General features: G+C 41.1%; 1 protein-coding gene across 10 annotated transcripts in view; it reads right to left on the bottom strand.

Annotated features, from left to right (window-relative positions):
* Positions 1–22649, bottom strand: part of CELF2 (CUGBP Elav-like family member 2) — an 830631-nt gene that overhangs the window by 279362 nt on the left and 528620 nt on the right. Inside the window, exon 1 of one of the 10 annotated variants that reach the window (XM_067701093.1) lies at positions 19270–19465. The exons of the other annotated variants lie outside the window; for them this stretch is intronic. The gene's annotated coding sequence lies outside the window, so the exon portion shown is untranslated. Of the gene's footprint in view, positions 1–19269; positions 19466–22649 lie in introns of those variants that run through there. 10 annotated transcript variants of the gene reach the window in all.

The following is a 22649-nucleotide window of genomic DNA, read 5'->3' as shown; positions in this document are numbered from 1 at the left end:
TTAGTGTTCAGAGAAAAGGTCGAGGTTGGAGACACACGACTGGATAATGAAGAAACAAAACGCTCTGTTCCTGTGGTGGGGATATAAAAATAGATTGATCCCAGAATCATTATTTTTCCACATCTGGTTTTCCTAAAACACGGTGTGGTAGAAAAATAGTGACTATGATCAGGAAACACAAATCCCATCCCTGGCCCTACCTATGACCCTCTGAGGGTTTGACTCTTACCTTCTATATCCTACACTTCTCATCTACAAAATAAACATAACTAAGAACAATACTGCAATAGACAGTAACAAAAGTCGGTGAGAATGTAGAGAAATTAGAACCTCATACGCTACTGGTGGCAAGGCAAAATGGTGCATTCACTCCGGAAAACTGTCTGGCAATTCCTCAAAAAGTTAAACACAGAATTACCCTATGACCCAGCAATTCCACTCCTATTCGTATCTCCAAGAGAACTAAAAATATATGTTCACACAAACACCTGTACAGAATGTTCATAGCAGCCTTATTCATACCAACCAAAACAACTTAAATGTCCATCAACTGATGAACAAATAAACTGTGGTCTATCCATACAATGGAATACTACCCAGCCATAAAAGGAATAAAATACCGATAAAGGCTATAACATGGTGAACCCTGAAAACATTATGCTAAGAAGCCAGACACAGGAGTCCACATATTGCATGACTGCATTTATGTGAAATGTACAGAACAGGCAAAGCCACAGACACAGAAAGCAGATGAACGGTTGCACAGGCTCACAGACTGGGAGCGGGTGCTGGAAGGTGATCACGACGGGTAAGGTAGGGTTTCTTTTTGGAGGTGATGAAAATTCTGAAAATAGACAGTGATGATGGTTGCACAACTTTGTGAACATACTAAGAACCACTGAATTACACACTTCAGAAGGGTGACTATCTCAGTAAAACCAAACCAAACAAACGATACTGAGGGATGCCAGGTGGGGCGGGGGTGACAGCCAATCACAGTTTCTCATATAAAAAGAAAACCAGGTTGAAATCTATTGTTAGGAGAAACTCAGTGTGACTCTTTGAAGTCCAAGGGGACTGTCAGATCATTTGTACACTGGGATGGCCACGATGCCTGCCAACTGTGTCCTCATTTCCACCTTGACTATGACCCTGGCTTCCAAAGAACCTGGACCTTTGATTTCCCAGTTAAAAGTTATTCAACTTACAGCAATGTTTTCATGCTCTCAAAAGCTCTGAATTAAATATAGTGTCTGTGGAATAATAACAGAAATATGAAAGGTCAGGTCATAAATATAAAATTTCCCTTTTTCCCCCAACAGAAAACCAACCTCTTGGTAATTTCCTGAAATATCAACCCCACGCTAAGCCCCCAGCTTTCCTTTTCATTTCATTTTACTAATGAGATTCTGATCATACTTCTGATGAAAACAGTTCACCACAAACGTTCTAGTCTATGCTGCTAACCATGTACCCATAACTGTGTCCCCAAGGAGATCATAACATAATTTTAGTGAAAACCAGATAGAGGATAATGGAACTAATCTCAGAAAGGTATAGCTAGGTATGCACCAAATATATGAAAGTCCAAAAAACCCTGACAGAATTCTTTTTATATATAGTAATAGGGCTGTGAACATCCAAATATATCAGCTTACATACTGCAAAATCTCTGGGATGCATTCACTTTTAAAGGGATTACTGTTATGTCCTGGATTACAGAGATCACACTCGGTAAACATCATGGAAAAGGGTCCAGAGAGATCTCTTTACATAAGATAATTTTGTCAAGAAAATGATCTGGAAAACTGGATGAGAAAAGTTCCTGTAACTTGACTGAACAGAAATTAAACACGTGTTAAGAAAACTAAGAAGTACGAGTCATATTTTTAACACGAGGCCTTACAATTTCAGTACCATCGACACCTGCAATGTTCATGTTATTTTCTCAGCCTTGTGAAACAAGAGGGTTTAGGAACTTCCTCTGATATGGCTTTCCAAGTGCTCTGGCTCCAAGTGTGAAAGGGAAATCCCCAAAAATGTGTGCTAATAGTGAACCACTATTCATAGCTAATGAGCCTTGGTATTATACTATCACCTTCCTAACTCTATCCCACTTATTAGCAGTATAGACTGTGGTCGCTCCACCTCTTTTCAGGTCTGCTTCTATGTCTTGGTAGTATCACTATCTGTTATGGATGGAATGTTTGTATCCCCCACCAAATACATATGTTGAAGGCCTAACACCCAAAGTATTTGGAGGTGGAGCTTTAGGGGGCTAATTAAGTTTAGATAAGATTAGAGGATGGGTCCCCATGATAGAATTAGTGCCCTTACAAGAAGAGGAAGAGACATCAGAACTTCTCTCTGCCATGTAAGGATGCAGCAAAAAGGCAGTTATGTGCAAACCAGGAAGAGAGCCCTCATCAAGAACCAAATCTTGCCAGTGCCTTGATCTTGGACTTCCCAGTTCCCAGAATTGTGGGAAATAATGTCTGTTGTTTACACACCCAGTATGCGGTATTTTGCTATAGCAGCCAGAACGAAGACACTACTAAGGGCAGGAGGCTAGAAGAGCAACTAAAATAACCTATCGCAGAGATGGAGGTAAACAGCAGGTGCAACACAGCTGGATCATGGAAAACTCTACACAGTAGAAGGTGAAATGGATGGAAGAAGGGAACTCACAAAATAGGAGGCAAGTAAAAAAGCATTGTTTCTATGAATGAGGCTACAACTTGAGGATGCAGGGTTCTCCCAGCACCTAAAGCGGTCACTGGCACATAGCAAATATTTATTAAATGCCTGCCTGAGCCAAGAAACAACAATTAAAATCATCGTATAGGGAAAAGGGAGTGACCAACCAGACCAGAACGACAAAAAGCTGCAACACAATAAGCTACTACACGGGAAATACAGCATAAAATAGGTTTTTCCTGGTGGCTCACTGTTCTGTTGCTCCGTAATTAAAATTCCATACAAATTATACCTTAAAGTTCCTATAAACTACTGTTACTTCGATTATATGATGCGATTTATCAGATGTGAAAATGTTATTATAGCAGATTAAGATCTTATCGAGCACTAACCATCAGTTGGTGTGTTTATAGAACAGAACCTATTTTATTTCTTCTCCAAAACACTGTGTCTGAGTCTTGTGAATGCTTGTTTCGAATTATCTCCATATTGTTGGAGACAATTTGCACAGAGAACATCATGAAGATGCGGTTAAACACAGGAATGCCACTCTTTCCTTCTGCTTTGCACTGGCACAGGATTTCTTTCACTTCCTCCTGCCCATTTCCCTTAGAATCACCTGGTCCCCTTGCCAATGACATTGAAATGATACATTTTTTCAAAATTTACATTTTCCTAAGAGACACTGAACTCCCAGAAAATGGGAAATCTTCAATTAAAAACTGGTTTCTAATAGCCCAGATCAACACATTTTGTTCTTCTCGATCCCTAGAATGTCTTTGAGATTCCTCTTCTGTAGAGGTGACATCATAATATTAGCTTCATAAAATCATAATAGAGAAAAAAATACCACTGTCTTCCCTGCCCCAGCCCCTCAATGTATATTACGTTCTGAAGTCATAAGCGATTTAAAAAATTCTCTATCTGCATATTTGAATTGCTTGGGCCTGTGGTCTCCTCCAGGGCACTGGCATAAAAGTATAAAACGTAGGAAATATATAAAAGTGTAAAACGTAGGAAATATATAAAAGTGTAAAATGTAGGAAATATATAATTATCCCTTATTCTGTAATGAAACTAGCCTGAAAAACTGGTATGCAAGTTCCTACTTCAATGACCAGAGTTATGAAGGACACTTAACACCTGTTTTCCACTGAGTGGCTTTCAATAAAGCTTTAAAAACAAACTTGTGATTCTTAATTTTTTTTCTTCAATAACGTGCATTTAGACGTTCATAACACTTACGTAAGGACTCAAACGTACACCTGGACAAATACGGCAAAGTGGTGCCTCTAGAGGCCAATGACTAAGTCCACAGCCAATGAGCCCTGAAGTCCAGTTTTAGGGCACTCAGCTTGGTGCCCTAAGAGTCTGAACTCAAGGATTTCAGGAAGTGCCTATGTCAGCTCCGATGACATGCTTTTGCCTGTGTGTCCCACACCCTGGCCTCTGGCAGGAGCTCCAGGAGAATTTGCTCAGTTCATTTCAATCCTAGCAATGTTAGTTCTCGACTCTTCTTCCTTTTTCACGTAATGTGATGCGCCCTCACCTCTGAGGTGTATGAAGTTCTAGGTGCTGGGGGCATCAGCTCACTGAGTCTTGGTTTCTGATTTCAGGGTACCATAGTCTAATGGGAGAGATGGGACAGGACTCAGGATGCTGCTGCGGGCACACAGGTACAGAAGGCCAAGGGAGTATGGGGTGCTCGGCTGTGGGGGGCAGCGGTGGGGGGGGGGATGGAACGAGAGGACAAGGCAGTCGGCTTCCCACCGAAGGTGCTACCCCCCCCTCCATTTCCAAGATTCTGTAAAGCTTCCCAGTTTTAATTCCAAAATCACGTTTAATAATGGAGTTTCATCCCTGCCAGAAATGCTTTAATAAAAATGAACCCAACCTGTATAATTTAGCCTAATTATCTGATTTCAAGCCCATACCTGGGGGTTCCAAATATTAAAAGAGTTTTATGTGGGACATTTATACAAAAGGTTATATAGCACATTTTAAAACCATAATCCTTGGGAGTCTGGGATGAGCAGATGCAAACTATTATATATAAAATGGATAAACAGCAAGGTCCTACTGTATAGCACAGGGAACTATATTCAATATCCTGTGATAAACCATAATGGAAAAGAATATGAAAAAGAATATATATACGTATAACTGAATTACTTTGCTGTACAGCAGAAATTAACACATTATAAATAAACTCCACTTCAATTTAAAAAAAATCCTTAAGAAAGAGCATTGAACCCCACCTCCATTTGTAATTTATGTCTGATCTCTACATGGATGGGTATATTACGTACGAAATCAGTGCTGCAATGGATATTCTAAGTTTCACTCCAGAATTCATTTTGATGGCTGTGTACCGCATAATATTGAATTGATCCCATAAATTGTCAGGATCCCTTCTGTCCCAGCACCATAACTCTTTTAATGCATTTCCGGTAGGAGAGTAATCACTTTCTAATAGGATTATCTTCACACCTTGCCTAAGTCGACAACCCTCCTGTATCAATAACTTAATAAGCCCCACAGTTTCACACACCACATACCTCCACCAGCACAACCTGGCAACTAACACAGTGCAAATCACCTTCCACACATTCTTTCTAAGAATTAGAAGCTTTTTTTTTTTTCCCTTAAGAATATAGGCCAGATGCAAGAGGATGTCAAAAACAGAAGCCGGAATGCAGGTGGGGTAGAGGGAAGTCATTTCTCCAATGAGGCTGAACTGGGTCGTTCCCCGCCCATGCCCCAATCTGAGCCGGGCTCCTCCTTGCCCAGTGTGGCTTGGTCCCTCCAGAGGCAGCCACCTCTAGCAGCTGAGGGACAGACAGCACTGCGCATGCCTGCCTTTGGCATCTCTTGCGATCAGAGATGGTAGATTTCTAACTTTGCACGGCTATCTACTGGAGGTCTAGGCACTGTCAAGCATTTTTTTTTTTAAACATCTTTATTGGGGTATAATTGCTTTACAATGGAACGGTGTGTTAGTTTCTGCTTTATAACAAAGTGAATCAGTTATAGATATACATGTATCTCCGTATCTCCTCCCTCTTGCATCTCCCTCCTACCCTCCCTATCCCACCCCACTAGGTGGTCACAAAGCACTGAGCTGAACTCCCTGTGCTATGTGGCTGCTTCCCACTAGCTATTTTATATTTGGTAGTGTATATATCACCATGCCCCTCTCTCACTTCGTCCCAGTTTACCCTTCGCCCTCCCCACTGTCAAGCATTTTGACAAAATCCACTAAAAACCATGAACTAACATCACTTTGGTTTTCCTATAAACCTAAACTCAGTAACGAAGGATTTAATGCTTTTCACTTTGCCCTGTTCATTAATTCAACCTATAGCTTGGTTCTTTCTTGCTTCTACCTTTATGATTTTTAAAAAAACTTTTGGGGCTATGGAACAGAAGCACATCATGACACGAAAACCAACTATTACGGGAGATCCATTTCAAAGAGGAGATGGAAATGTCAGCAAAAAATGAAACAGCCCAGCCTGGGCTGGGAGGTAACCTCATCTTGTGAAATATCATGTCTAATAAATAAATGAACAAACAACTCTCACTGTTTTTTCAGTAAATTACCAAACCCTTCCTGAGATTCATAATGCTCTTAATAAATTCTTGAAATGGAACTACGGCCAACTCAAGGGTTCTCACTCAGGAAGTAGTCAACACCGAGCAGACGGACTCCATCCACCAGCTCCCACGATTGACTCGAAGCCCAGCCACTGAGGCAGAAACACAGCTCACCAAAGGACACCCAGATAGAAACCCAGATCAAACGCTGAGATAGTTTCCCCCCACCCCAGTCAGGCTGGACAGGTCAGTTGAGGATATAAGCCGTCTAGAAAAGGAAGGTTGAGAACGACAAGCTGAGAATCAAAGACTGAGTAATGCAAGATGCCTAATATCTAGAAGACATGCAATGCGTACTTAATGACACAAAAGACACTGAACCATACTGATGCTTCCCTCGGCCACCAGTGGGGAATGAGGCTAATTTTAAATCCCCAGAGAGGCTGTGGGGTAAAACTAAGAAAGGAACAGACCCTGGGGTACCATCTTCTCATCAGAAACTGGTCTAAGAAGGCTAAAAAAGATCAAGACACCACCAGGTGGCAACACAGAGCCAAGTATGATTCCCATGTATTTCTCTGGGATACACAGCAACACTGGATCATAGGAATGGCCGATATATCACTGGAATGTCTACTTTTATGTTTAATAAAAGATAAGATTAGAGAAATAAAAATCGGTCCCCAGAGAAACATAAATATTGAGGCTGAAGAAGTCGCTTCTCACTGTACAGAACAGACCCTCAATTAGTAACTGCACCTTTGCTGTGTAAATGCCAGGGGAATGTAATTAACAATTAATAGAAGCTGCCCTCAATTTAAAGCCTCCGAGGGAAGTAATTAAATTTGGTAGAAGCTGTAGCCTCTAAACAAAGATACATCATACAAATACAAAAGGAAACACAGATTTGAATAAATGCAAATTAGAAACAAGGTCTGACTACAGACGGCAGAGAAATGATCCTAAAATGATTTTTCCTAAGAAATGTTCTCTTCAAGAGACTAGTTTGTGAACCTATTTTAATCTGGGCCAAGGTTTGATATGAATCCTGGCTGATGTTTCTTGAGAGCAACCTTACTTGCAGAGTATTTATGCATGCAGATCAGACAGCTTCCTGCCGCCTGAATTAGCGGTACAAGTACCTTTCGTATCAGTGTGGATGTACTTGATATATACAGTGTCAACATTACTACCAGGGGTGGAGCTTGCAAACACTGCTCTGCTTGTTGGTCGTGATATACAATTGCCAGGCAGAATGTGTGTAGCTCCAGAGGGTAAATTAATGCCGGCAACCTGGTTATCAGCAGTCTTTAGCCTGCCTCTCTAAGCTTCTAATGGAAACATTTAGGGAGCAGAAGCATTACATCTGACTACAGCTGCACATTACATGGTCCATTGAGACTCGGATGCTGATGGCTGCACTGAATAACAAACAGCTGGGTATAAATGTTAAAAATCAGGAAATCGATTTTAAACACAGATTGCACAAATCCTCTGAAGTTCCAGCACCAAAGGAGAAAGACCAATTAGTGTGGAAGAGGACAAAAAAGCATACCAGAGATTAAAACTCAAAAATATAGGTGGGCACCCTGGGGTCATCATTAATACCTTGGCTGGGCTCCGGCTGCTACTGTCTCACCACGGGCAGTGTGAGGACAAACAAAGCCTGCGCCATCAGATCATTTTCTGGCCCTCGTCACGCTCTAGCTGAATCTTAACAGAACTGAGCCACCTAGTTGAGCTTTACAGAATGGGGCAAAGTTATTTCATGAATTTAACGGAACTGAAGGGAAACGCAGCTTTGTAAATCTGGTCTCAGGGTCCTCAAACACTGAACCCATGTGCTGGGGGAAGGGTGATCGGACAATGCCGTCCACGGGAATTTCCCAGGACAAGAGATTCTGGTTAGAAAGAAACATAAGTTAATGAGCTAGCCTGTCCCAAAGGTGCCCAGCAGGGTACTAACACATTAAAAATAGCGAGGAAACTTCTGTTCAATTTTGAATAACTTTAGGTAAGGGAATGGGTCAGAGAAAGAGAGGCTAGAAATTGCTTTTTCTGAACGTTTCAAAGCATGGATAATCCTTTTTGTGCAAAGGTTGGGGTTAGTCCTATGTATAGACTTTTAAAAGCTGGCAAACATGTTTATATTTAAGAAAGCTAGTGATACAGGATCAGACATGAGAAGGGGGGCCACGTAATTTATCATCCAAACTGGGACACTTTTTAGAGTGAAAGGCGGATGCTATTAGTGATGACGCCAGGATGATAGGTACAAACTGGGAGTATCCCAGCAAACCAGGACACATACGCACTGTGTTTTGAGTTCCAACCTGGGGCTCATAACTGGAGCACCAGTTAAGTGGCTGCTACGCCATCAGCTTATTTTCACTCTCCACGCCTACTTGCTCTCGAGATTCTAGATCTAGAGTAAAATCAAGAGTTTGTCTAAAGGAAGTTGAGGGAGCAAAAGGTTCGACAGGATAAAAAGCCAGATTTCTTTGCTTGCACAGTTATTTCTGTGGATCATACCTGATCCAGTCAGACCTAATGGAGTAGGTAAGGCACTATCAGTCTTGCAGCTTTTTTAGATGAGAAAGAACTGCAATATTACAGATTTTGGTTAATGTTGTTTTCCCCCATCTCTCAGGCTGCCTGGATTCTACAATCCAAATGGCCAAGATCATAAAGGTACATGCACATCACCACCAAGAGACCGTGTTTCTTCCACTTAGTGTTCTTAGTAATATTTGTAAGGTTTCTAGGAAGGATCTAGGTATAGCAAAAAAAAAAAAAAAAAAAAAAACTGATGAGGCAATATCATATTTCCCTCATCTGATCTACAGGATGCTGAACGAAGGTCTTTTTTGTTTTTCCCACATCTTTATTGGAGTAGAAATGCTTCACAGTGTTAGTTTCTGCTGTACAATAAAGTGAATCAGCTACGTGTATACATATATCCCCATATCCCCTACCTCTTGAGCCTCTCTCCCTCCCTCCCTCCCTATCCCACCCCTCTAGGTCATCACAAAGCATCGAGTTGATCTCCTTGTGCTAGGCAGCAGCTTCCCACTCACCATGAAACTTAAAAGCTTTTGCACAGCAAAGGAAACCATAAGCAAGATGAAAAGACAACCCTCAGAATGGAAGAAAATATTTGCAAATGAAACAACGGACAAAGGATTAATCTCCAAAATATACAAAGGTCTTCAGAAAGATGTAACAGTTAAATTTTTATTTCCCAACAAGAAAATCCTTTACTAATTTAACAGAACCCAAAGCAAATAGTGCAAAGCCTTCTTCATCTTAAACCAGTATATCCCAGAAAAAGAAACAGTGATAGACAAAAGCTCAGAGTAACCAAATGTTTAACTTAAAATATGAACCGCTGTTAACACTCTAGAAGATTTTTGTAACACCAAGAACAGGCAGTAACCATTCAGTACATTATGAGACTTCAAATGTTTGTGTTGAGGTTGACAATACACGCTGCGACTCTTGTTCACTAGCAGGAATTTCAGAGTTATAAAAAGAAAAAAAAGAAACAGATTTCAGTACAGAAAATGTTTAGGTGGTTTCCACAGAACAACAGATCGATTCAGCCAAATAATAGGTCAGCTGTGACTCATAAATCCTCAACTCCTCAGCTGTCCAACTTGATTTTAACTATTCAAACTGCAGGACAAACTGTAACAGGACTACACACTTCCTGGCTCCCGCTCTATCTACTACACCACAGTGGAATCAATTTGCTATTGTAGCAGCAAACAAGAAACCCCGAGAAGCAGACAACTTTAAAAGCTAATTAACTTTGGTTCTAGGCTAATTACATTTCTTAAAGTAAGTTGTGCTGATTGGTTAAGAACCCAAGCTATTGGAAGCCCAGGCACTTACAGACATAAACACATAACCTGTCAAAAAAAAGTGTGCTGCTGAACATGAAGGGGTGCTTGTAATCCACAGAGAGAACTGATGAAATACACAAATTAAGCTGCCCTCATTTGTACCTCACAATCGGGCAATTATATTATGGAGACTGGCTAGGTCTCACAGTTTCCGCTGCAAAAGTAGGGTCAACAGCTAAAACAATCCCTTTACATTTTTAAAAATGAAACATACACACACAACCCTTGTTGATGCATTGTATTACATAGAAAGCCCTTTACTTGGACCTCCAAATTATCTCATTTCAGCTCCATGAATGTTAAAAATACTGAACGTAACTTTATTATTACAGTATAAAGTGGTCTGTCCAAAATCCAACTGTACACGTTTAAGTGTATAATTTATGTTAGAAAAGGTAACATACATATATATGTGTGTATATGTACACACACACACACACACACACACACACACACACACACACGGGAGCATCCAATTCACCAGGTATACACCAGAACTAAATGGATTTCAACTGTCCACACTTTAATTATGACCTGATAAACATTTCTTTGATGACATGGGGGTCCCACCTGAAAGGGCAGCACTCGACAGAATCAGGAAAGGCTGGTGGGTTTTCTGAGCGGCCTGACTGTGCTCCTTTTCTGGATTAAAGCATCACAATGATTTTTTTCTTTAGTTTTGCTAAGAGTTTGAACTCTACTAGGGCCTAGAGAGTGAGTTGTGATTTTATGAACCATCATGAAAATGACAAGTTTAATATCTTATAAACAAATTAACAGTAACAACGTCACCGTAATTTCTTCCTCCCTTTTGCTTTCCACCCCAAAACCAGGGAACGTTTTCTATTTCATGGGTTCCCTGGATTTTCAGATGCTAATCAACGATGAGCAAAATACTAAGGTCAGACACGTCAGATTCTCCTTTTTTAAATTCCACGTGGCTTAAGCTCTCACTGAAATTAGACATGGGGTCTTATCCTGTGTCTAGAAGAGCAAGGTTGGCCAGAATGTTTTCTTCATCCCATGGCCAGGCTCTAAGACCAAGGTAAGAGTTTACCTTGCAGTAGGTCCCCATGGAGACAATCTTTTTTTTTTTTTTTCTTTAATTGCACCCTAGGTGGGAGGTGAGGCTGCTTGAAGACAATACAATGTTGTACAGATATAACAGTATCTGTCCCAGGAAGGCAACAACGTCTTCACCTCAACCAACTCCCTCAACTTGGCCCACCATGCCTGGATCTAAATCAAATCGTGGTTTCTGGTTTTATATCCTGGAAAGAGAGGATTTGGGAGAGGCGCTGTCACTGTGACAGCGTTGACAATGGAGCCAGCAAAGTACTAAAAGAGTAACAACATTTTCCTCCAATTTTATGATCATCATTGGGAACCCAGAATTTTGACGAAGTGTTCAAACATCAGAGAATGGAGTTGGTATCATGTTGTTGAGAGCCACGGCATTGGGCCTTATAGTTTGATTTCTGAACGCCTTATAATGAGGGTGGAGTGGATATACATTCCATTCTTTGGCTGTATTTTTGTTCAACAAAGCCTGCAATTTTCAGTCACTTGAAAATGTAATTACAGATAATGTTTGCATCAGTAGCAAGAATACAATAAGCACATGGGGCACGAAAACTCCACTCCAATCACATCCTCTTAGGTTACAACGCACGGCGCCTGCTAAGAGTAAAGGCATTTCGACAGGCTAATATCGGTATGAAATGGTGGTGTGGGTTAGACCAACCCAGGCATGAATTCTACGCTAACTTTTCTATATTGTCCATTCCTTTACTCTGGATAGCTACGCAGGAAACACACATCTCTGATTTGCTGAAAACCCAGAGTCCCATCAAATGTTTATGCACTTGAGCAAAATGCTATGGAAAGGTCAAAGGTGTACTGACACTTGAAAGGGACCAGGGGCCACAGCTGAGTTGGTCACCACTGTCAATCATCTAAAATCCATGTGTTATCATGTTCAGAGACACTTATTCTACTGCCGACCCCTCTGGCTCATTTATGAAGGAGGACGTAAAACTCCAAGTAACTGCAGAAAGGACACAGCAGCAAGTCACCACATGAGGGGGACAATGGGGACCGAATGCCACCCAAGAGCTTTATTCTAATTCACAAGAAGGCACACTATGGGCTGGAGGCACCCTGAGAAAGGTGTTCCTCTAAATCAATGCAAAAATCAGGAAGTTGGAAGTAAATGCAGGGTGGGATGCCAGGTGTCTAATGAAATCCCCCAAAGAAACTTCTTCCTGGAAGAGGCAGTTCATTCTCTCTTTTTAAAGTTTATTTATTTATTTTTAACATCTTTATTGGAGTATAATTGCTCTACAATGGTGTGTTAGTTACTGCTGTATATCGAAGTGAATCAGCTATACGTATACATATGTCCCCACATCTCCTCGCTCTTGCATCTCCCTCCCACCCTCCCTAACCCACCCCTCTGGGTGGTCACAAAGCACAAAGCTGATCTCCCTGTGCTATGTGGCTGCTTCCCACTAGCTATCTATATTACATTAGATACTGTATATATGTCCATGCCACTCTCTCACTTCGTCCCAACTTACCCTTCTCCCTCCCCATGCCCTCAAGTCCATCCTCTACATCTGTGTCTTTACTCCTGTCCTGCCCCTAGGTTCTTCAGAACCTTTTTTTTTAGATTCCATATACACATGTTAGCATAGATATTTGTTTTTCTCTTTCAGGCAGTGATCTTTTTAAATGAAGAATAAGGAGCCACCTTAACATTCAATGTTAATTGCTTCCTTATCTCAGCTGTAAGACCCTGCCTCTAGCATTAAGATATCTTGGCTTTGCTACGGTGCCCCTTTCTTCTGACAACTTTTACAACACTCTTGTCTTCTAAACTCAGAAACTGGTCTGGCTATGAAACAAAACCAAGAAATTCATGTGAAAGAGCATATAAAAAGCAGGTTATTATTATTAGGTCATAGCTAAGAAACTATTTCATACTCAGGATCCACAAACTCAGCTGCAAATTCGCCAACACATCTAGAAGTTCAACCTGTTTATGGTCATACAAGGTTCTAAGGATCCCTCGAAAGACAAAGCAACCTTCTGGGCCAGAATGGAAGGTGGCGCAGTTGAAAGAGCTCAGGCTTTGGAAATGGATACAGATACGTGCCTTTACCTTCTAGAACCTCCCTTTTCTCATTTGCAAAATTGGAACAATACAACTTGTCTTACAAAAGTTTTCTGAAGATTACTGATAATTTATACAAATCTCTTAGCTTAATGGCTAACCCACAGTATATCCTAAATCAAGAACAGCAAATGTCATAAAACATTTCAGAAAGCGTACCCACAGGAAGGCAACATCCTTTAAAGCGTTAGGAATCAGAATTAGGAGAAACATACTAAAAGGAAGTATTTCACTGTCAAAGAATTACAGTTTTGTTGACACCAGAAAACATATTTTGGCTTCTAGGTAGACATCATTATTTTATTGAACAGACAACTCAATCAATTTGGATCAGAAGTATCACATTCTGAGTAGACCTGAAAAAAACAACAGTCAGAGGCGAGATCAAGGCCATCCCGTGGCTTCTGAGGCTGACAAGAGTCTAATATTGGTCACTTTTTATGATAGCTGGGCACAAAATCTTGGCCCAATTCAAAGGCTGCCTATAAAGTCAATTAGACGTCCTTGACGCTAAGATAAAATGTGCCAATTACAAAGAACTCATCAATTTGTAGAGAAACATTGTAGTATCTGCAAGGCAGACCCTTCTTGAAAGATTCTACCACATTTCATCCACAGACCTCATGTTCCTCTCCCAACAATGTCAGAAACAGCCGTCATCTGGGATAGTGCCCGAGTTCAGCCTAGCGCAAAGTGGTTTGCTACGGGGACAAGGGATTCTTGGTTCGGGAGGTCACGTTCATGGCCTGGGGGGGCGGGGCGGGGCGGGGGCGGTGTCTCACAGGCAACATCACTCTCTTGGCCAGAGTGGGTGCTGCGTGGCCTCTGGCCCACCATGGAGGACATTCCTCAGCTAAATGGACTCAGAGGAGGCTCTGAGCTTCCCAACTGAATCTGATCATGTCTGATCTTAATCAAGTGACTTAAAATGTTAGGAGCAAACCTTCACACTAGCTGTAGCAGCTCTGGCTTCTCAGGACTTCAAGGACCTTACCGGCTATGTCAGGAGAAGGGCCTGCATAGTACAGCAGGAAAACAATAACTATGATGAATCCTGTGGCGGGATGCACACCTCCACCCATCGTGCCAACTCCTAAAATCACCGATTCCTTTTCCAAGTCCTTTCCTCCTTCAGAGACTCTCCTAGCATGTTGTGGCCTGAGCACCGAATGAGGCCAGCAGGTGGCAGGGTCTACAATACTCGCCACCACGTTCACATCATTGAAATTGTTTTCTTAAGAGTTGGGTTTCTGCGGGGGTTAGGAGTCCCGTCACGTGAGAAGCAGCCTTCCTACGGTGCAGCTGAGACTCCTCCCATAAGAAAATCAAGATCTATTTCAGCTGATGTAGAGATGGGCTTTTCCAAATGCATTTACGGAGATACCGGGATGGGGATATTGCTTTTTGCTTCACCCCATCCCAGAATGCAAGGTCTGACCACGAGTTCACAGTTGGAACACAAACTGTATTTTATTTCTCAATCATCAAGCAGAAAGAGGAGAGAGAGGAAAAAAAAAAAAAATCAGTCTTCTTAATGTGGTCCTGGGGACGGAGCATTTTCTGCACGTCTCTATGGAAGCCATACTGCTTTATGGGTCTTTGGCCGAGACTTTAAAGCATGAATGTTCTGAGGGAGAAAACATTAACTGGTCAGCTGTAATGAAGTTTCCCTGAGTTTCTTTCTCCCAGGAAAGGCAGGTGAACTTGCAGTCGATCTTAAGTATATTATTAAGTATATTATTATTATTATAACTCCTCTCCCGACATCAGCTTCACAATAATTCTGGGGCACAGGTAAGAAGCGTATCTTATTATCCTTATTTTCTAGATGAGGAATCTTGACAAGTCACCTGAGACTTGAAAGGGGCATGGAACAAGTCAGAAGACAAGCCAGGAGAAGGCAGGAGACTCCTGTTGAGTAAAGGACCCTTAGCCTTCAAGGATGACCTTCTAACGCATTGCTGGAGAGACCATAAAGCCATGTCGCTGGTGATGCCATTCTGCTACACACAGCAGATCTCGACGCAGGGCAAGCGTCCCCCGACAAGCAGAAATGACCCACGAGGAAATTCTAACTCAAGGTTAAAACTCACGCATAGCCAACAGAATTTAAATGGTTTCTATACAAAGAAAAATCTTTCCTAAAATCTTCCTGAGAGAAAAGAAGATTCTGTGGCAGGGGCTCAACTAACAGGAAAAAAAAAAAAAAAAAGCTCCGTCTTTAAGTCTCTTCTTCAACACGGTGCTCTGTGAGGGACCTGGAAACACCGGAAGTAAGTAGAAACCTGCTCGGAAGTGCTCTAGTAATACAGAAACGGAAGAAATATTATTGCCCGTCAGGAGATGCTGGCGGCAACTTTTTGCCGTCGAAGAGGAAGACAGAAGTAGGAAAAAAGAGGAAAATATGGGCTTTTTGTGCAAAGAAAGAAGTACCTGACACGTCGCATTAGAATGTAAAATGTAGGTGACTTAATATTATTGTCTCGAGATGGAGCTGCCAGTCGTGTTAACCAGCCATCAGGGCTTGCGTGTTGCCTTTGAATCCTGATGCCCAGGCAAGATGGCGGGGTGGACCACGGGAGTCACAAGGAAGGATGCTACAAGCACGAACTGAAGGGAATAATTGCAGTTGGAGGCCTCCTGGTGACAATTTTGAGAAGGCAAACACAGCTGCAGCACAGCCAAATATAGCGGGCCAAGACAATGACATCCATAAAGTTAATCATTCGAAATATGCTGCCCTTCTGCCCAACCAGAAAACTCAACACCCCTTCTATAGCCTAGGAAGTCAAAATGTAGTTCTATGCACAGAAACACACAGCTGTGCCAGTGGAATTTACTGCAAGTGATGACCGAGGTGTTTGGACGCTGTCTTCCCTCTCAAGGCTGTGGTTCTGAGAGCTGTGCTGTAGACGGATGTGGCCCCTTCTCTTGAAATTTAGGAAACTGCTCAGAAGAGGGATAATTAATGGGGCTTAGAGAAGCCCACTGAATCTTAGAGAAGATTCAAATAAAAGAACAGAAAAGATATACATCAGGAAAACCTAGGAAAGGCAGAAAGAAAACTTCAGGAAGAGCTGTTCTGTTGATGACCTAAAGAAGCCTGAGTTAGGGTACAAAGAATCAGGAGCGCTGAGTCAAAGCATAACAAAATGAATACCGTTAGTCCGCTACCAAAAGCTTTCCTTCCTTACGCTTTTTCCTATTATCTTTCACTTTTGTTATTCCCCAAAGATTTTTTTTCCAAGGAGAAAATGAAATGTCAGATTTCAGCCTGCATTTGCTTCACCTGTGTGACACCCAAGGTCTACTCTGGAGATGCACAGAGAAAACAACTGGGTGAGAGGTGTGCATGCACGTTGAAGAAGGTTTACACCAATTTACCTCCTTACAGCTGCACAGATCTCCCATAGCTTTAGCCTTTTTAAGATGTTCAGTTGATGTGTTGGAGTCCCACTAGACACAATCAAAATTTTGAGTTCTCCTTTCAACAGCGATAGGAAGCTATGGGATAATGGCATGGACCATGCAAGATGGCGGCAGCAGGCAAGAAGCACACGGTGAGGAATTGGGTCTGGTGGGCACCAGCGTGTCTACACGAAAAAATATCGGTGGAGGGTCTACCGTCAGGCTTCTGTGAAGTCTTTCTTTCTTCCTACTTGAAGCCTATAAGGTCTTGACAGTAGCAACAACTCAGCTGCAACTGAGAAACGCCCCCAAGTCTGGGGACTTTGTGGCAAGGAGAGAAAAGCCACTCAACTGGGTGGGAAGAGTCTCAGCTTTTCACCCAGAAATTATGACAGGACCATCACAGTGACCCTCTTTTCTGTCCTTTAACAAAAGCTACTCTGAGGTTCTGGGCCAAAGAGTCAAAACAAAGACCTAAGAACTACTTCTAGCAGTGTCACTAATATGAGGTATATCTTTGGTCAAGATGTTAAACCTTCTTGACTCTTAAACGTTTCAGTTATGAACGTAAGAATCCATTAAACACATGTTACGTTGTACACGTATTTCCTAACTTTTAGAGCCAAAGGCCATTAAATGGAAGATATTTTAAGAAAGTGAGGAATTGTGCCCAAGCTAGTTTTCCATATATATATTTCACCTATATTTACATACATATGTATATATACATGTGTGTGCACACAGTTCATATACACGTTTACAGCCAGGTGAATAACAAATTATTCTCTTTTAGCCTAAAGGACCAACTGATTTTGTGTCACATAAATGTGATACAACTTTCCTGTTATTGGGGGAGACCAGGAGATAGGAAGACATCATTCAAGGAAAAGGATCTAAAACACCACCGTAAAATTTAATGAGCCCGGGACTTCCCTGGTGGCGCATTGGTTAAGAATCCGTCTGCCAATGCAGGGGTCACGGGTTCGAGCCCGGGTCCAGGAAGATCCCACATGCACGGAGCAACTAAGCCCGTGTGCCACAACTACTGAGCCCATGTGCCACAACTACTGAAGCCCGCGCGCCTAGAGCCCATGCTCCGCAACAAGAGAAGCCACCGCAATGAGAAGCCCACGTACCACAACGAAGAGTAGCCCTCCCTCGCCGCAACTAGAGAAAGCCCGCACGCAGCGATGAAGACCCAATGCAGCCAAAAATAAACAAATTTAAATTAAAAAAAAATTTAATGAGCCCAAGTCCAGCTATGAACTCCCTTCTGAAAAGACATGAAAATTACGCCTTCCGGCATAAAAACATAGAATTTTCGATCCTAGTATGGAAGCTGAAGAACTATTCACTCCCATGACACTCAAGAAAAAAAATTTTTAAAGCTGTGCAAAAATGATGTCAAATGTCAAAGAAATCAGCTGAAATTAATTGCCTTCTCTCTGAGGAGTGAGTCAGCACCATCATCTGTGAACCTCGGAAATCTTCAGTCCTGTTTGAGCCTATAAATGTCAGACAAAGCAGCTGCTGGGTTGGGGGAACTTGATTTCCATGGTCATGACAGAGCCATAAACAATCTCCCCGAGAAAGCAAACCTCTGACTTTTCATTATTAAGGCTTAAAATCCAAACACTTCACGTACCCCATTTTTGAAGCACTATCCCTATTAAAGGAATCCTGTATCTATCCATCTGTCTCTTACCCTTCTGCTGCTGGAAAGGGAGCACAGATCATTTAAACTGAGGTCTCTTTCAAACAGGTTTCTTTATTTAAAATCTGACCTTAAGTAAATGGCCATACAAGTCCGGCAGAAAAGCTGAGAATAATAAACCAAAATGGTATTTTAGTCTAAATGCAGCCTAAACTTAATTTACATACATATTTAGGAGGGAAAACTGGAAAAAAAAAAATGGGTCTAGTAATTTGCCAGCAAGTTGGCTCTGAGGCATTCATTCAAATGGAGTAATTAAAATTTAACCAAAAACCGAATTTGTACTCATCTGTCATTTTGAGAGCCATGTGATTACATATTTATTAGCATTCCATTTTAAATCATCAGCTGATTTTAAAGCGTCACTCTCAGTATCTGAACATAATACACAATCTGCAGTTCATAAAACCGACTGTTCATAAAACTCCGGGGGTAGCACTGTGAAAGCGTAAATCTCAAACATGCTCACAAGGCATTTCAACCACATAAGTGGAATTGTATTTCTATAAAACCAGTTGGAGTAATCACTTTCTGTCGTGATTTAGAACAAATGGGCAGAGTGAAACTGCTGAAAATCCCCTGTATGTTTCCCCCTTTCTTTTTCAAGTCCTTCCGGAAGAGTCTGAAGCTCACAGTAAATGAAAAAGACAGTCCCAGGAGGAGATTGGGGGGGGGGGGTCCATCCCTTCACATCTAGATTCAGAGCATGAGAATACTGGATGGCACAATTAAACAGTGATGATGCTAAAGGGGGATAATTATTTTACAATTACCTGCGAGCATCACATTTACTGCGCTAAAGAGTTTTTGTTTCCCACCAAGGTTTTTCCAGGAATGTGCAGCTCCGTTTCCCTTGAAGGTCAGCAAGAGCTTTTTCTTAAGGAAAAATAAAAATGCATTTTCTGCACTGCTACACAAGTGGCACAGCACCGTCGCTGGCTTCCTCATACTCCCCACCAGCTCCCTGATAGTGGAAACACACACAAGGGCACGAGAACGGGGAGGTGCTGAAGAACAGGAAATCATTCGTACTTTCCAAAGCCTCCCCCTTCTGCAGTTTTGTAGAACAAATATGACACTGAGAAATAGCTAACTCTTCGTGATGGCCTAATCCACCAACACAAAGCGAAAATCCAAGCTTCCCCTGAATAAATAAAACCCTCCAGTACTAACACTCTAAATTGGAAATAAAGACTTTTTAAGTTTGGGTGAGGTTCAGCATAGGAAGTGAAAGACATCAATGACTTTACTGATTTATCATTGGGCTCCTTGTAATGTGTTGAAAATACCCAGGTTTTCCACCGAAATGCAAATAAGAGATACTGGTAGTATAAACAGCTGTGGGGTTGGTTGCTACAGTGACATCAGACCCCCCCCCCCCAATCATCCACGTCTACATATAAGCTTCAACCATGATCACGTTTATCAGATTATTACCAGTCTTTTCATGAGAAGGGAATGAGTGTTGAACCTGTAAGAAAACCACAAGGTAAGAGTAAGGAGAAATGAAAAGTCTGGGGATATAAGTAAAAAAAGGAAGGAAACTGCAGCCTTTTATCAGAGGCCAAATATACTATTATTATAGTGGTGAGAGCAGGGGTGGGGCGAGTACGTAACCGCTCGGAGATGGAAAACGTTCTTAATGATCCCATGAACCACTAGGTTCATACCTGAAAATTTTATCTTCTTTTCATCTCGTCTCGCAAGGTTCTTATTCCTCCCAGCTCACCGCATCTCATCAAAAGATGCCAGAGTCATCTCAATCCAGCAAATTACAATTAAATAGCAATACTCAACAATTACAATAATATCTCTAACCCAGATCAAAGATAACATCAGTGTTCTAAAATGCCACTGTGGGAGGAGTTTTCGGTTTCAGGAAGCAGCTGATACTGAAATAGGCACTGAGAAATCCCACCTGAAAATACTTCTTTAAAAATTTCCTTAAAGAACCATACACACAGCTCTTCTTTTAGAGTCTTTGCATTTTAATTTCCTCTCATGTCTATCAAGGAATCGGGTGACGAATCTCAGTGCTCTATTTTATTATTGGTAATGGCATTTCCTAAATATACTTTAAATGCCATATGGAAAAAAAAGGGAACTCAATGTCTTTGACCTTCATCTTGCTGGTACTCAGTAAACAAAAAAAAGTTTTTAATTAAAGTATATTCTCTTTAGCTCATTAGCATATGGAATAAGTGTGAATTTGAATCAAACAAGAGAGTGATCAATTCACTAATTTGAATCAAATTAGAGAGTCAATCCTGAATCGGTGATATGTATTTCCTATAATGCTCCATCATTCTCAAGTGACAATTATGGTTTCCCAACAAAAACAGTCCTCTCTTCTCTCGTCAACACATAAACATGCATTTATGTAACACACGTGCGCGCACACACACAAGCAAACCACAGCTTTGCCATTTACTGCCTACGTGGCATGTGCAAGAATGTAATCTCAAGTATCACCTGTAAAATGGGTGCAATACCCAGCTTGCATATCTACTATGACAGCGTATGTAAAGTGTCCTGGTACATAGCAGGCATTCAATGAATGACTCATGTTCTTCTCATTTTAGTGAGGAGAGGGAAACAGTAATTACACTGCCTTCTTGGACTGGTCCCATTGCCCCTCTACTAGCTTCTTCATCCATAAAACAAGGAGGTCTGGTGAGATGGTCTCCAAAGCCTCTTCCAACGTTAACAATTATGTCCCTAGAACTGCCGTCCAGTTTAATTAGCCCCTGATAGACATCTTTCCGGTTATCCCAACTTGGGAGGACTCAACAAAAAGGTTAATGCACCAAGTTGACTCAGGATAACTTTTTCTCCTTGTCAGTAAGGTTACTCACCGAATGTGAAAAAAAATAAGATTTCGTATTAATTTACTGGTAGCTTCTCCTCAGCATCTCATTCTAACATCACAAATCTAAACTAACATGTTTAAAGGTGCATTCATAGATTTTTCCACCTGTAATTTCTCAATTCCAAGATAGCATGTCTTAGATTTTGTTTAAAATTTCTGTAAAAATTCAAAAACATGAAAAAAAAAGGAAGCCCAATGCATACATACGATCATTCAAAAGGTGAAACAAAGAAAGACACTCATCCCCGACTCCGATACAAAACCAAGTGCCCCAGTTTAGAACAGAATTTTTTAAATATCAGTTGTTTTTATTTTCATTATGCTTTTTTGCAAATGACATTCTATTTCATTACGTTTTGCAAATGACATTCTAAACACAAAGACAACAAAACTCTGATAGTTAAGATTATTTAAAAGGTCCATTTCCATGTACAGTTTTGATGTTGAACATTTAAAACCCCAAGACTTTGAAGTCTATGTCATAACAATTCTATACCCACTACAGAGCCTTAAACGATCTGGGCTCTTTAAACACTTGATGGCTCATGGGGCCATGAAGCGTAATCATTTATCTCAAAAGCTATTTGTTCATCTGCCTTGAGGACTCAAACATATTACATCTTGCAAACTTATCTAATATATTCTTGGGGGAAAACGTCATTGAAAATATGTTCTACTGCTTTAGAAAATCAACACCAGAAAAGCCCTGTGCTTTATATAAGTTCCTTTTAGGAACAGGCCAACAATCTAGCTGACGGCAATTTAGTCCGAATGGCAATATACCATAAACAACCACCGGTCCAGAAAACAAACCCACAAAGCTATCTTGGTGATAAGATATACTTGGAGTGGGTTTCAAGCATTTTCAACTTATCACATTCCTTCTCACGCACCCCCATTCCCCAAAGACAGTCTCTAACGTGAGTTAATTACAAACTCTTTTGGAAAACACGCTACAGTATTCTCAGGGCTAAGGAAACATAAAATCATTATCTTGGAAACAAATAATAAAGTTATCATTTACAAATCCTGTTTTTCTTTTTTTCTAGGTTCAATTAAGCAAGAGCTGACAAACACTGAAAACAATTTGAGTTTGATTCCAAAATAACTAGCACATGGAAGAGAAGTAGGTAGAAGTTATATTAGGATTTGTCTAGCCGACTCCATCACTAAGACAAAAAGGCTCTATTCAGAGCAAACAGTTTGAATGAGCCACATTCATCCACCAAATGAAAAGGACAAATTAAACTTCCATAATTAATAATTTAACTGACAAGAGATAGC

This window comes from Pseudorca crassidens, chromosome 1 (assembly GCF_039906515.1).
Source record: "Pseudorca crassidens isolate mPseCra1 chromosome 1, mPseCra1.hap1, whole genome shotgun sequence".
Lineage (NCBI taxonomy): Eukaryota > Metazoa > Chordata > Mammalia > Artiodactyla > Delphinidae > Pseudorca > Pseudorca crassidens.
This window is presented reverse-complemented; position numbering and strand designations above follow the sequence as displayed.